The sequence below is a fragment of the Nicotiana sylvestris genome, chromosome 9 (genome assembly GCF_000393655.2).
Source record: "Nicotiana sylvestris chromosome 9, ASM39365v2, whole genome shotgun sequence".
NCBI classification, from domain to species: Eukaryota; Viridiplantae; Streptophyta; class Magnoliopsida; order Solanales; family Solanaceae; genus Nicotiana; species Nicotiana sylvestris.
In genome coordinates this window covers 128,854,330-128,864,666 of record NC_091065.1, presented here as the reverse complement: position 1 = coordinate 128,864,666, position 10,337 = coordinate 128,854,330, and the positions used below count along the sequence as shown (strand labels likewise).

The 10,337-nt window shown below is 32.5% G+C and overlaps 1 long non-coding RNA gene across 5 annotated transcripts; it reads left to right on the top strand.

The window, feature by feature from the left end:
• Window positions 1-139: 139 nt before the first annotated feature.
• LOC104240002 (uncharacterized) lies at window positions 140-6,684 on the top strand. 5 transcript variants are annotated; one of them, XR_011402471.1, is made up of 6 exons: window positions 140-489; window positions 2,537-2,867; window positions 3,503-3,589; window positions 3,696-3,750; window positions 4,448-4,527; window positions 6,430-6,684. It is a non-coding gene; the product is annotated as an uncharacterized lncRNA (long non-coding RNA). The 5 variants fall into 5 exon arrangements; XR_714278.2 differs by having other exon boundaries at window positions 2,537-3,589; XR_714281.2 differs by lacking the exon at window positions 4,448-4,527 and having other exon boundaries at window positions 2,537-3,589.
• Window positions 6,685-10,337: the final 3,653 nt, after the last annotated feature.

The window sequence follows — 10,337 nt, the reverse complement described above, 5'->3', positions numbered from 1 at the left end:
AATTTTGGATCTGCCACTGACCAGAATATATAAGAAAATTCCAGGAAATAACAACTACTACAAGACAACTAAAGTTTTTAATATTTAAATTTTTGCTGTTAAAGTTGCTCGATATATATTCTCTTTCTACTATATTAGAAGTGCGAGTATAGTAGGTGAAGCAGACACCTCTTCGTCGACATGTCTGCTTGCTGGTGGGGGCAATTTCGTCCTTACTGCTCTTGTGCTATCCAAATTGCATGTATTGGCTGATTTGAGTCGTTTAGAGAAAGATTACATAGGTAATTTCGCAAGCCACTTTGACTGCCATCGCCTAAATCTCTGCTTTACCAAGATTTTCCTTCGCATCTCTCTTTTCGCTTTGTTTAGATTCCCTTGGCTTCTCCGCTGACGCATCAATTTCTGCTATATATTGACAAGAGATTGTGATTTTTGCTGAGTTTTTGCAATTCAATATTTGCTCCATCAAGATAATCACAGGGTTAGAAGGTTAGTTTTACTCTTCCGTTTCTTTTCCTTCAATTGTTGGGTTTGGATTGTTTCCTGGAGGATCCGCCTAAATTAATTCAACTTAGCAGTTTACACTCGATTTTTTTATGCAATTTGTATAATCCAGGCCCCTAAAATTTCTCTATTCCAATTTCAGTCAGCAATTTTTGTTGCAATGTTTGGGGTATTTCAAATTTGCATATGCTTGTTAATCCATCTATGTCCTTTAGAGTTAGATTATAATTTCATGTATCCCGGGAGATAAAGACGAGAAGTAGTACTTGGAACAAAAAAAAAAGGTAAAAATTGCTATTCCTTATAGATAGCTATTTTGTGTATGAATTATTTCTAGTAATGTTTGACTGAATGGTTTAGTTACATAAAAATCTTAGTTTTGTCGTGTTGCTTCTTGAATTTATCCTTAAAAGAGAAAAAACGGAAGTTAATTGGTCAGCACAACTGAAATCTGAGGAGTATTCTCACTTTGTTAAAGTATCTATTTTAATATCCTTAGTTATACATGCAATTTTGGACTTTGGTTCGACTACTACTATGTATTTTTGTATATATAGTTTGGACTAACAGGTAAACATTCCTGATTTGGGGATTTTTCTGAAATATTAAAATGTACTGTACAACATAATACAAAGCCTTCAGAATATTTAAAATATTTTTCTGATTATTTAGTCTTCCATTGTGGCAATTTGCAACAGATTGCTCTTTGAATTTTTGGTCTACATGTTTAGAGGAATAAACCTAGATGGTCCCTTATGACATTGTCTCTACACAGACAAACTTACATGTTTGCACATCTGAGTATCACTTCATTTTTCTAATTTTCTTCTGAGAGTTAATTGTTGCACTTCCTCGAAAGACCTGTGTCAGTATTAATTAAAATTATTTTCTTTAGGAATTAATTTAGCTAATCATTATTCTTCAGCAAAATGTTTATCCCTGAATGAATCACATATAGAATTACAGTACCATTGGAAATATATAAAGTCTGTAGAAAATATATTATTAGAACCTAAATTAGAAGAAATAATAACTATCACCAGCCCTACAATATTGATAAATGATCATTGAAGGAACAAAGAAAATGATTTAAAAAGCTCTTTATGTCTAAGGAAAGACATTGTTCTGGATATGTAAATTTATAGTAGTGTTAACCTACATGTTTACATCTTGTCGATGTTTCTATGTTTTTTTTTTTGGTTGATAAATTTGGTTGGAAATATAATGGCTTGATTTCACAAGTTCTTCAAAGTGCTGGCTTGGGAAGCAGAAACAATGCTTCTACTAAAATACATGACTTCGACTATATAGATGATTATGCACTTCTTTAGTCTATTGCCATATGCTTATTAATAATGCTAAATAGTTATGCTTTATATTTCATATTATTGTGTTAATATGTCTCTACTTTAGTAGTAATAAATTTATATGCCTACAAATAAAAGAAAGATGGACAACGCCTAAATTGAGCAGATCAGGAACGTTCATATCTTGGTGGAAAAAATAGTGAGAAATGCTAAATGGTACATAATTCATTCTCCATAAGACTCTTAAACATCATAAGATTTGACGCTACAGAGTAACATTCATTAACTTCTAGCACTAGCAAATATTTTTATTTCAACTATCAGGGTTCCTTACTTCGGCAGGGTACAAATATCTAAATTTGATGTATTTAGATACTTTCTATTGGTGCAACACCAAGTGTAGTTCCTGTACAGAAGACTTCATCTGCACTAATGTCATATAAGACTATAAAGCAAGTCAAACAAATTCAAACACAAATTATAACTAATGTATTCGCTATACCCAATACATTATCCCTCCTCTTTTGTTAAAATTTATGGAATTAAGAAAATAATTTAGTTGAGTAGACTCTAAAGTATGTTACAATCAAGAATTTAAAGAGAATTTTCAAAAAAAATATTTCTTTTAATAATTGTGATGTACGAATGTGTTACTTTCTACTTTTTCCATTCTGATAATTTGTATTACACACATGCTAAAGCATTTTTTGTTTTGCATTTTCCAGACCAGCTTGTTTTCTCGGTCGCAAGGCAAAAACACTCTGCTTCCTAAGAGCACGACAACTATTAGGACCTAATATAGCCGATAGAACTGCAGTTTGTATAGATTTTGAATCAAATTATGCAGATTTTGTTCAACTTTGCTTCACAGTTTGTAAACAAAAGTTTTTTTTTATGTTAAATCAAAAATTTATAAGCTCCTTGGGCCCGGGCACCGCCCGGGCTACCGCCAACTAGTTCTATTCTACTTATATAGAAGAGCGCACAAGCTCCTCTCCGTTGACATCCCTGCTTGCCGACGGACGGCAATTTCGTATTTGCAGTGCCCTATTTTAGGTAAAATTCTTGTTGTGTCCCTACACTAACTGATTTGTGTTGTTTAGGAAAGACTACTTAGGTAATTTCGCAATTAACTGTCACCGCTTAATTTTGCTCTGCTTTATCATAATACCATAATTTTGCTCTGCTTCACCATATTGCTTTCTGGAAAATTGGCCCATCTTCTCCTTCTTACTCGGTTAACCCTTGTGATTTTTGCGGTGCTTTTTGCTTCATAAATTGAATCCCAATTTCTGGAATGTAAAGTAATATTTTTGACTGAAAATTGAGGTTTTTGCTGAGATTTTCACAGTTTCACATTTGCTCCACCAAGATAATCATATGGCTGAAAGGGTAGTTTTACTGTTCTATTTCTTCTCCTTCATATGGGTGACTCTGATTATTTTGTTTCAGGGTTCTTCTTAGTTTATTGTTCAAATTTTTGTTGTTTGTGAAACTCAAAGAACAACTTGAAAAGAAACTGGGGTTTCCGCCAATTATCCGATAATTTTCTATCTTTGTTTGTATTTGAAGGTTTTGTCATTTTTAAATTAGGGATTTCAGAATACATGAGCCTCTGACTTTCTTATATTTGAGCCACAATTCTAAGTTTCATCTTGTTCATCCTGTTTCTTTCTCTGCTTCATCATCAGATTTCGTTTTATCTCAAGTTTATCGATTTCGACATCAACAATTATCAAAGGTCTTTGTGTAAGAAATTTGGGTCACTGACTTGAACGGTATTTCTTACTCTTACCACTATGCTTTGTTCATGTGTTACTTCGGGTTTAAAACCAATTGTTTGCTAGATCTCAAATTTTTTCTTTTGGTCAACTTTGTTTTCAGTTGGCCTGCTATGTGTTTGTGAAATTGCCAACTCCAATTACTTACCCATCCCAAGGTAAATATTTTGTAGTTTGATTTAGTCCACTAAGTATGTTTGGGGACGATAATCATGAGTTTTATGGATAACTTAAGAACTCTAAGTGTTAGGTATTACTGGGGTTATTGGGTGTTAATAGTGAATTTGTCAGTGCAGGCGAATTTGCTATGAATGGCTTAATTGAAGGTATTGGTTAGTCATAAATATTTTTATTTGATCATGGCATGAAAAGTAAAAGAACTTGTGAATGAATTATGGAGAAAAACAAATTGACGAATCAGAATCCGACCTCAAAGTAGATAGAAGAATTCTTTCGTCATATGGTTTTGCTGCATATGCCAGACATTAGATCCTTTATGTAGATTATTGGGGGAAAAAAGCCAATGAGGCAATATCCATGTCAAAGAGAAATTGACTGGAACCATTGCAAATTTGAAATAAGAAACTCTTCCCTATATTTTCCAGGTTACATATTTAAATTTATTCAAGATTTGCAGGCAGACCGATAATTTTCTCATAACATATCCATGTTAATACAGATTTAAACTCCATAACTCAAGTATTGACATATAGAATTATTCAATCTCAATTATTTTATGTATCTGCGATTTGCTTTAGCTATGAGGTGCCAGTTTCTCTTAACACTACAACTGGTTACCCACTTAAATATTTTTGATCAGTTTGAACTCAAAACGAATTTGATATTCTTTTGTAGCACGTTCACTGAGGAAAAACTGGAAAAATTGAAATTGATGTTCGATTCACTAGCTGCACAATTTCTCCTTCTGTTTTAAGGTATTTTTTGTCAAATTTTCAGTTTTTTCCCAATGAAATCATGAATTGGATATTTATAAATATAGGTTTATATCAGAATTGAGGGGCCGTTGGGTGATAAAATGTTCTATTTGGTCACCCATAATGTAAGGATCAAAAACTTACATTTGAAGACCTTGTGTCTACTCCATTTTTATGCTGCTTCATTTATCAGTGTTGTTCTCTGTCAACTTATTTGGCAATTAATTGGGTCTTATCAAAAGGAAGCTATGACAAATAATTAGTTATGCTTGTTTGCAGAAATATATGTGCTTTACCTCTTCATCTTATATCTTGTGGAATGGTGATAAAAAATATAGGGAACTAAGTTTTGTAGGAGTGTTACTCAAGATTTTTTGGGCTTTGGCATATTTATCTGATATTTAATTTCTTTTGCTATTTTTGTATTGGACTAATTTTTTAATTCAGTTTTTGTCTTCCTAAAAGACCAAGTTGGTAGTTAAAAACACGTAGACCGAAAACATAAAAAAGAGAACAACTTGATAGTTAAAAACACGTAGACCAAAAAGAGAAAAAAGAGAATAACACATCCACTATATTAGAAGTTCAACTTGTGGCAATCAGATATTATGGGATTGTCCAAAAAAGATGTTGTGATGGGTGAGGTAAAACCAAAATAAAATTTTGGACAGAATCCCATAATATACTGTATTGAATCAGCTGAAAAATATATCTCTTCAACTCGGATAATCAAATAATATATTTGGCTAAATTATGAACTTACAAGATAGTCTATCCCATTTAAAAAAAATAATGAAACTAAAACAAACAAACAAAAAAATCAGAACACCTTGGTTCATGCTACGTTCTCTGCTTTGGATCTCTGCTTTACAGATAACCGTGTACTTTTTTATTTTTTTTATTTGGTATTGTGCTTTACGATGAATTTTCACTCTTTAGTGATGATCATTATCTACTGAGAATATGTTGCATCTTTAACTTTATTTTATATTATTGCTGATAAATAAAAAAATCAACCCAAGTAATGTAGAATTAACAATCAAGTTTGTCTCTCTTGAACTTTCAAACCTATTGTAACTGCAATTTATGATTCAATCTGGAAAAGAAGAAAACAGAACGTTAAACTGAAAAATTATGAGTAAGATACTTCAATATTGTTTTCTCCTTCTACTCCAAGAGAGAAGATGAGGCTATTGTTAAAACAGATAATACATTTGACTAAAAAATAGAATTTGTCTTTCTCGTGGTAGTAAAATGAGCAAAATTGTACATAAGCAGTAAGTTAATGAGAATATGAGATGATCAGAATAATAGTTTAGTTTATGTCGTTATATACGTGTTGTATACTCTTTTTGTGGTATCATATTGAGCTGTGAGAAAAAAAGGGAAGCAGTACAATGATTAGATCCGCCTTCTTATTGAAGCTTATAGCCTTAATCATTTTCTTCTTAACTAAGAGAATTACCTGCGCCTGGCTCCCTAGATTCTCCTGATCAAATTTTGGAAATGTTTCTTGTGGCGGAAAGTGATAACAGTAGCCAATACGGAGAGAAACTGTCCTTATTTGTATTTATGTCTGTTGTCCCAAAGTTATGACAAAGAAATATCTATGTTAGGAATTCAGCCTATAAAATATGTCTTGTGTCTTACTTAGATGTTTAACTTAGAAGTTAGATAAGGTACGACTTAATCAAAATGGAATCTCACTTTTTACAGGAGTAAATTTTACTGATAGAAGGGTAATGCTGGTTCCTAACTTCTAACTTCTAACTTCTGAACACACTTTTCTGACTTATAATCTGCTTATCCCCGAATACATATGTTGCACCTATGATACTGCTATTAGCTGTTGTATCCCAAAGCTTCGCCATATTGATGTGAATTACAATATCTACTTTGCAGGACAAGAGTTTCTTTTGGCAACCGGTTTACGCGAATTCTTTATGTTGGAATACAGGAGAGTGGAGATCTATTGGAATTAGATTTGGTACATTATACCTTTTCCAGATGTTCTCCAGATGAGTGCAAATACGTGTAGCTTTTGAATTTCCATGGTTAAGTCTGTTGGCATTGTAAAGTGAATTATAGAATGTAAATGATGAATTAAATATGTTGGAATTTTTTTCTCTATTGAAAGGTCGCCCCCAATATTATTGTTCAGCCATAGGAATATCTATATCCATCGTGGTATTAGCACAATCTTACGGGAGAAATTCAAAAATAACCAGATTTACAACTGATCGTTCAAAAATAGCCCAGTTTTAAAAGTAATCGAAATTTAGCCACTTTTCATGTAAAGATAAATCTGAGCGAAAATACTGTTCAAAACCCGGAAAATACGCCAGTATATTATACTGGAGTTCCAGCATAAGTATGTTGGAACTCTAGCATAATATGATGGAGTTCCAGCATAAATACACTAGAACTCCAACATAATATACTTGAGTTCCAGCAAGTATAATTGTCAAGTATAATATACTGGAGTTTGAAGTACCGGTGCTCCAGTCTCCAGTATATTATACTGGAGTCAGCAAAGTATACCGGTCCAGCATAATATGCTGGAGTTCATACACAGGTGCACCGAACTCCAATATATTATGCTGGACCGGTCTCTGTTGCAGCAAAATAGTGGCTATTTTTCATTGACTTGTAAACGCTGGCTATTTTTGAATGACCAGTCCGAAAACTGGCTATACCGTGCTATTTTTACCAATCTTACTGCTTGAGCGGGTAAAAACACGCTATAACCTAAAGTGTTGGGCCTGGGCTTGCACGGGCCAATTCCATCTAGTCTATATCATATCATCATACTATATTATAAGCATGAAGGCTTTTAGGTAAAGTTATTTACCATAATAACCTTCAAAAATTGAATGACCAAATTATCCTCTACCTAAAATTAAAATTACCTCCTATAAAATGATGTTTTATACATACTGCCCTTTTAAAAAATTCACAACATTAATCATATATCATATATTTATATTTATATTTATGTTTATATTTATATTTATATTTATTTATTTATTTATTTATTATTATTATACTAAAAGTGAGAAGCCCTAACTTGCAAATCATATAATACTAAAACAGACATCAAAAGTTGAAGGACCTTTTTTGCCCTTGAGTCATAGAATATTCTTTTTATTATCAAAGTACAAAAATGTAAATAAACATTGTAAGTGTTAATGTGGATGAATATTCAATTTTAGTTACAATCCCCATTTATACTATACAAAATGAATCTGCCAAAAGTCAATAGACTCAAGCAAAGTGCGTGTACCATCATTAGCATTGGAGTTGTGTGCTCTAGCTTCTAAATTAATTGCAAACTTGAAATTAATACATAAGTTCTTGGGACATGAAGCGCTTCAGCTTCTAATGTACCACGCATGTGTAGTTTGTAACAGGTAGGAAGTAATTAAACCAATTATTTTACGGACCTTTCTCTATTCTAATTGTTGAGATTTCTACATCATTTTTAAAAATAGTTCTCCACTTATAAGTACATATACTTCACAAGAGTTTTCTATGGACTTTGTCATATTACAGTAGTGTTTTTCTATCGGCTGGGGATAGCAACTGAATTTATCATCTTCATTATCGGGGGTGGGGCCGATGGAAAATTCGAGGACCTTCATCACTGCTACACTCCAGCATGTTGGTACAACATATTTCCTAGAGTTAGCTATCCTATATATCATTTTGCATCTCATATTTGTTTCGATGCTATTTCACTTTGCTTCTTCTGTTATCTGATAGTCCTCATATAGTTAATTAGTAATCCTCATATTTGTACCATAACGCGTACATGTATATGAAGGTTTTATCAAAATCTACATTATAGTATTCATCCTACATGCATTTTCGCGTAACAAGCACCTAGAAGCTTAATTTGTTGCTCTTTGCAGATTTTGATCATTACCACATAGGTTATTTGTAAACTTCTTTCTACATAGAGTTTTTAAACTTCTTGAAATATTTTTTTAATTAAACTAACTTCTTAACTATCATATTGTTAAGCGAGAAGATCAGAGACGCTAACTTAGATAAGAAAAAATCTACTTTTGAAAGCACTTTTTCAAAAAGTGAAAACAAATTTAAAGTGTCTTATAAACAAACAATTACAGTGTTCCACTATTAGCTTAGACCTCTAATTAAAATCAGTACAAAGTTAAAATTTGGTAGAGTTATCACTTTTGAATTGTCGATAAAAGATTTGGAGGGAGTCATGGATTAGATGAAAAGACAGTGTTAGAATTATATATATCACTAACATTATAGTAGTAAAACAAAGTATAAGAACAAAGTTTAAGAACGTTCTTCATCTTTTTAATTACTTTTACTGTTGTCTCTGATCTTCTTTGATTTTCAATAGTCTCTCATAAACTATTATGATCTTCTACGAGTTATTACCTATATATAATTTATTTATTTTAATGTAAACATGAATTATTTTATTTTACTTCTTTGTGAAAAAGTGAGGTTCGAAGTTCGATTGGCCAAGTGAACTATAGTATTGTGCATGTGTGTAGCAATATTGCTTCAACTTCTTTAAACTGTGTAGGCTTGCGATATTCAAGCTTATTTTTCAAGTGTTTTCTAAAACTATGTAAAAGTTATAGAAAGATTAATATTGTTGCGAGCAATATCAATATATGTCTCTACAATGTGCTTCTCTGTACCAAAATACAATATGCATCAACATTTCTCTCTTTATTGAGTAAGTTAAATAGAATCATAATTTTCATAAACTATTTATCACCCAAATACATTTTTTAATAACATTTATATGATTTTAAAAACTTTGTATTTACAGGACTTAAGTTAAAAGTTAAATTACCCATTTACCCTTTGAAAAAATTAATTATCCTAATTTTTTTAAAAAACAAAAAAAGGGAAAGAAACTAACGCCTAACATATAAGGCACGCTTCAAACCATTATGAAGCCAATAAGAATAAAGGAAAAAAAAAAGTGTCACGACCCGGATTTCCCATCCTCGGGAGTCGTGATGGCGCCTATGAATGAGAGCTAGGCAAGCCAACCCTTAACTACCTAGTTCATTACCAAATTACTTCTTTTTAACAAATACCAGTGATAACATGAAAACAACGGAACTTTAATTAATTAAGCGGAAGGTAACGATGAAATATCTAAAAGCAACGCCTTTTACAACTTTTAAAATCCACTAAATAACCTAAAATCTTGTGTCACAGTTTCACAGATTGTCTAAGAATTTCTACATATAAGGTCTGAAGAAAAACAATACATTATTTCTGAACAAAAGGAAATGAAACAGGAAATTGAGGTAGAGGGAGATGCCAGGGCCTGCGGACGCCTGCAGGTCTACCTTGGGTCTTCGGGTGGACTGAAGGAAGCACTCCAACTACTGTCCAAAAGCTGCTCCTGGATCTGCACACAGTGCAGAGTGTAGTATCAGCACAACCGACTCCATGTGCTGGTAAGTGTCTAGCCTAACCTCGGCGAAGTAGTGACGAGGCTAGGACCAGACCACCAAATAAACCTGTGCAGTTTATATATATATATATATATATATATATATATATAGCGGAAAAGAAATATAGAAATAACCAGTCAATGTGGGAGGGGGAAACATGTTGTGGGGGAGATAATTGTTCCGAATAGCAAGACATCAAGTAAGGAAAGAAACAACATAACTAGAATATCAACAATGAAGCAGAAGTCAACAATTTGCACGGCATCACCCTTCGTGCTTTTACTCTCAGCCTCACCAAAACAATCATATAATCAAAATGTGCACGACATCACCCTTCATGCTTTTACTCTC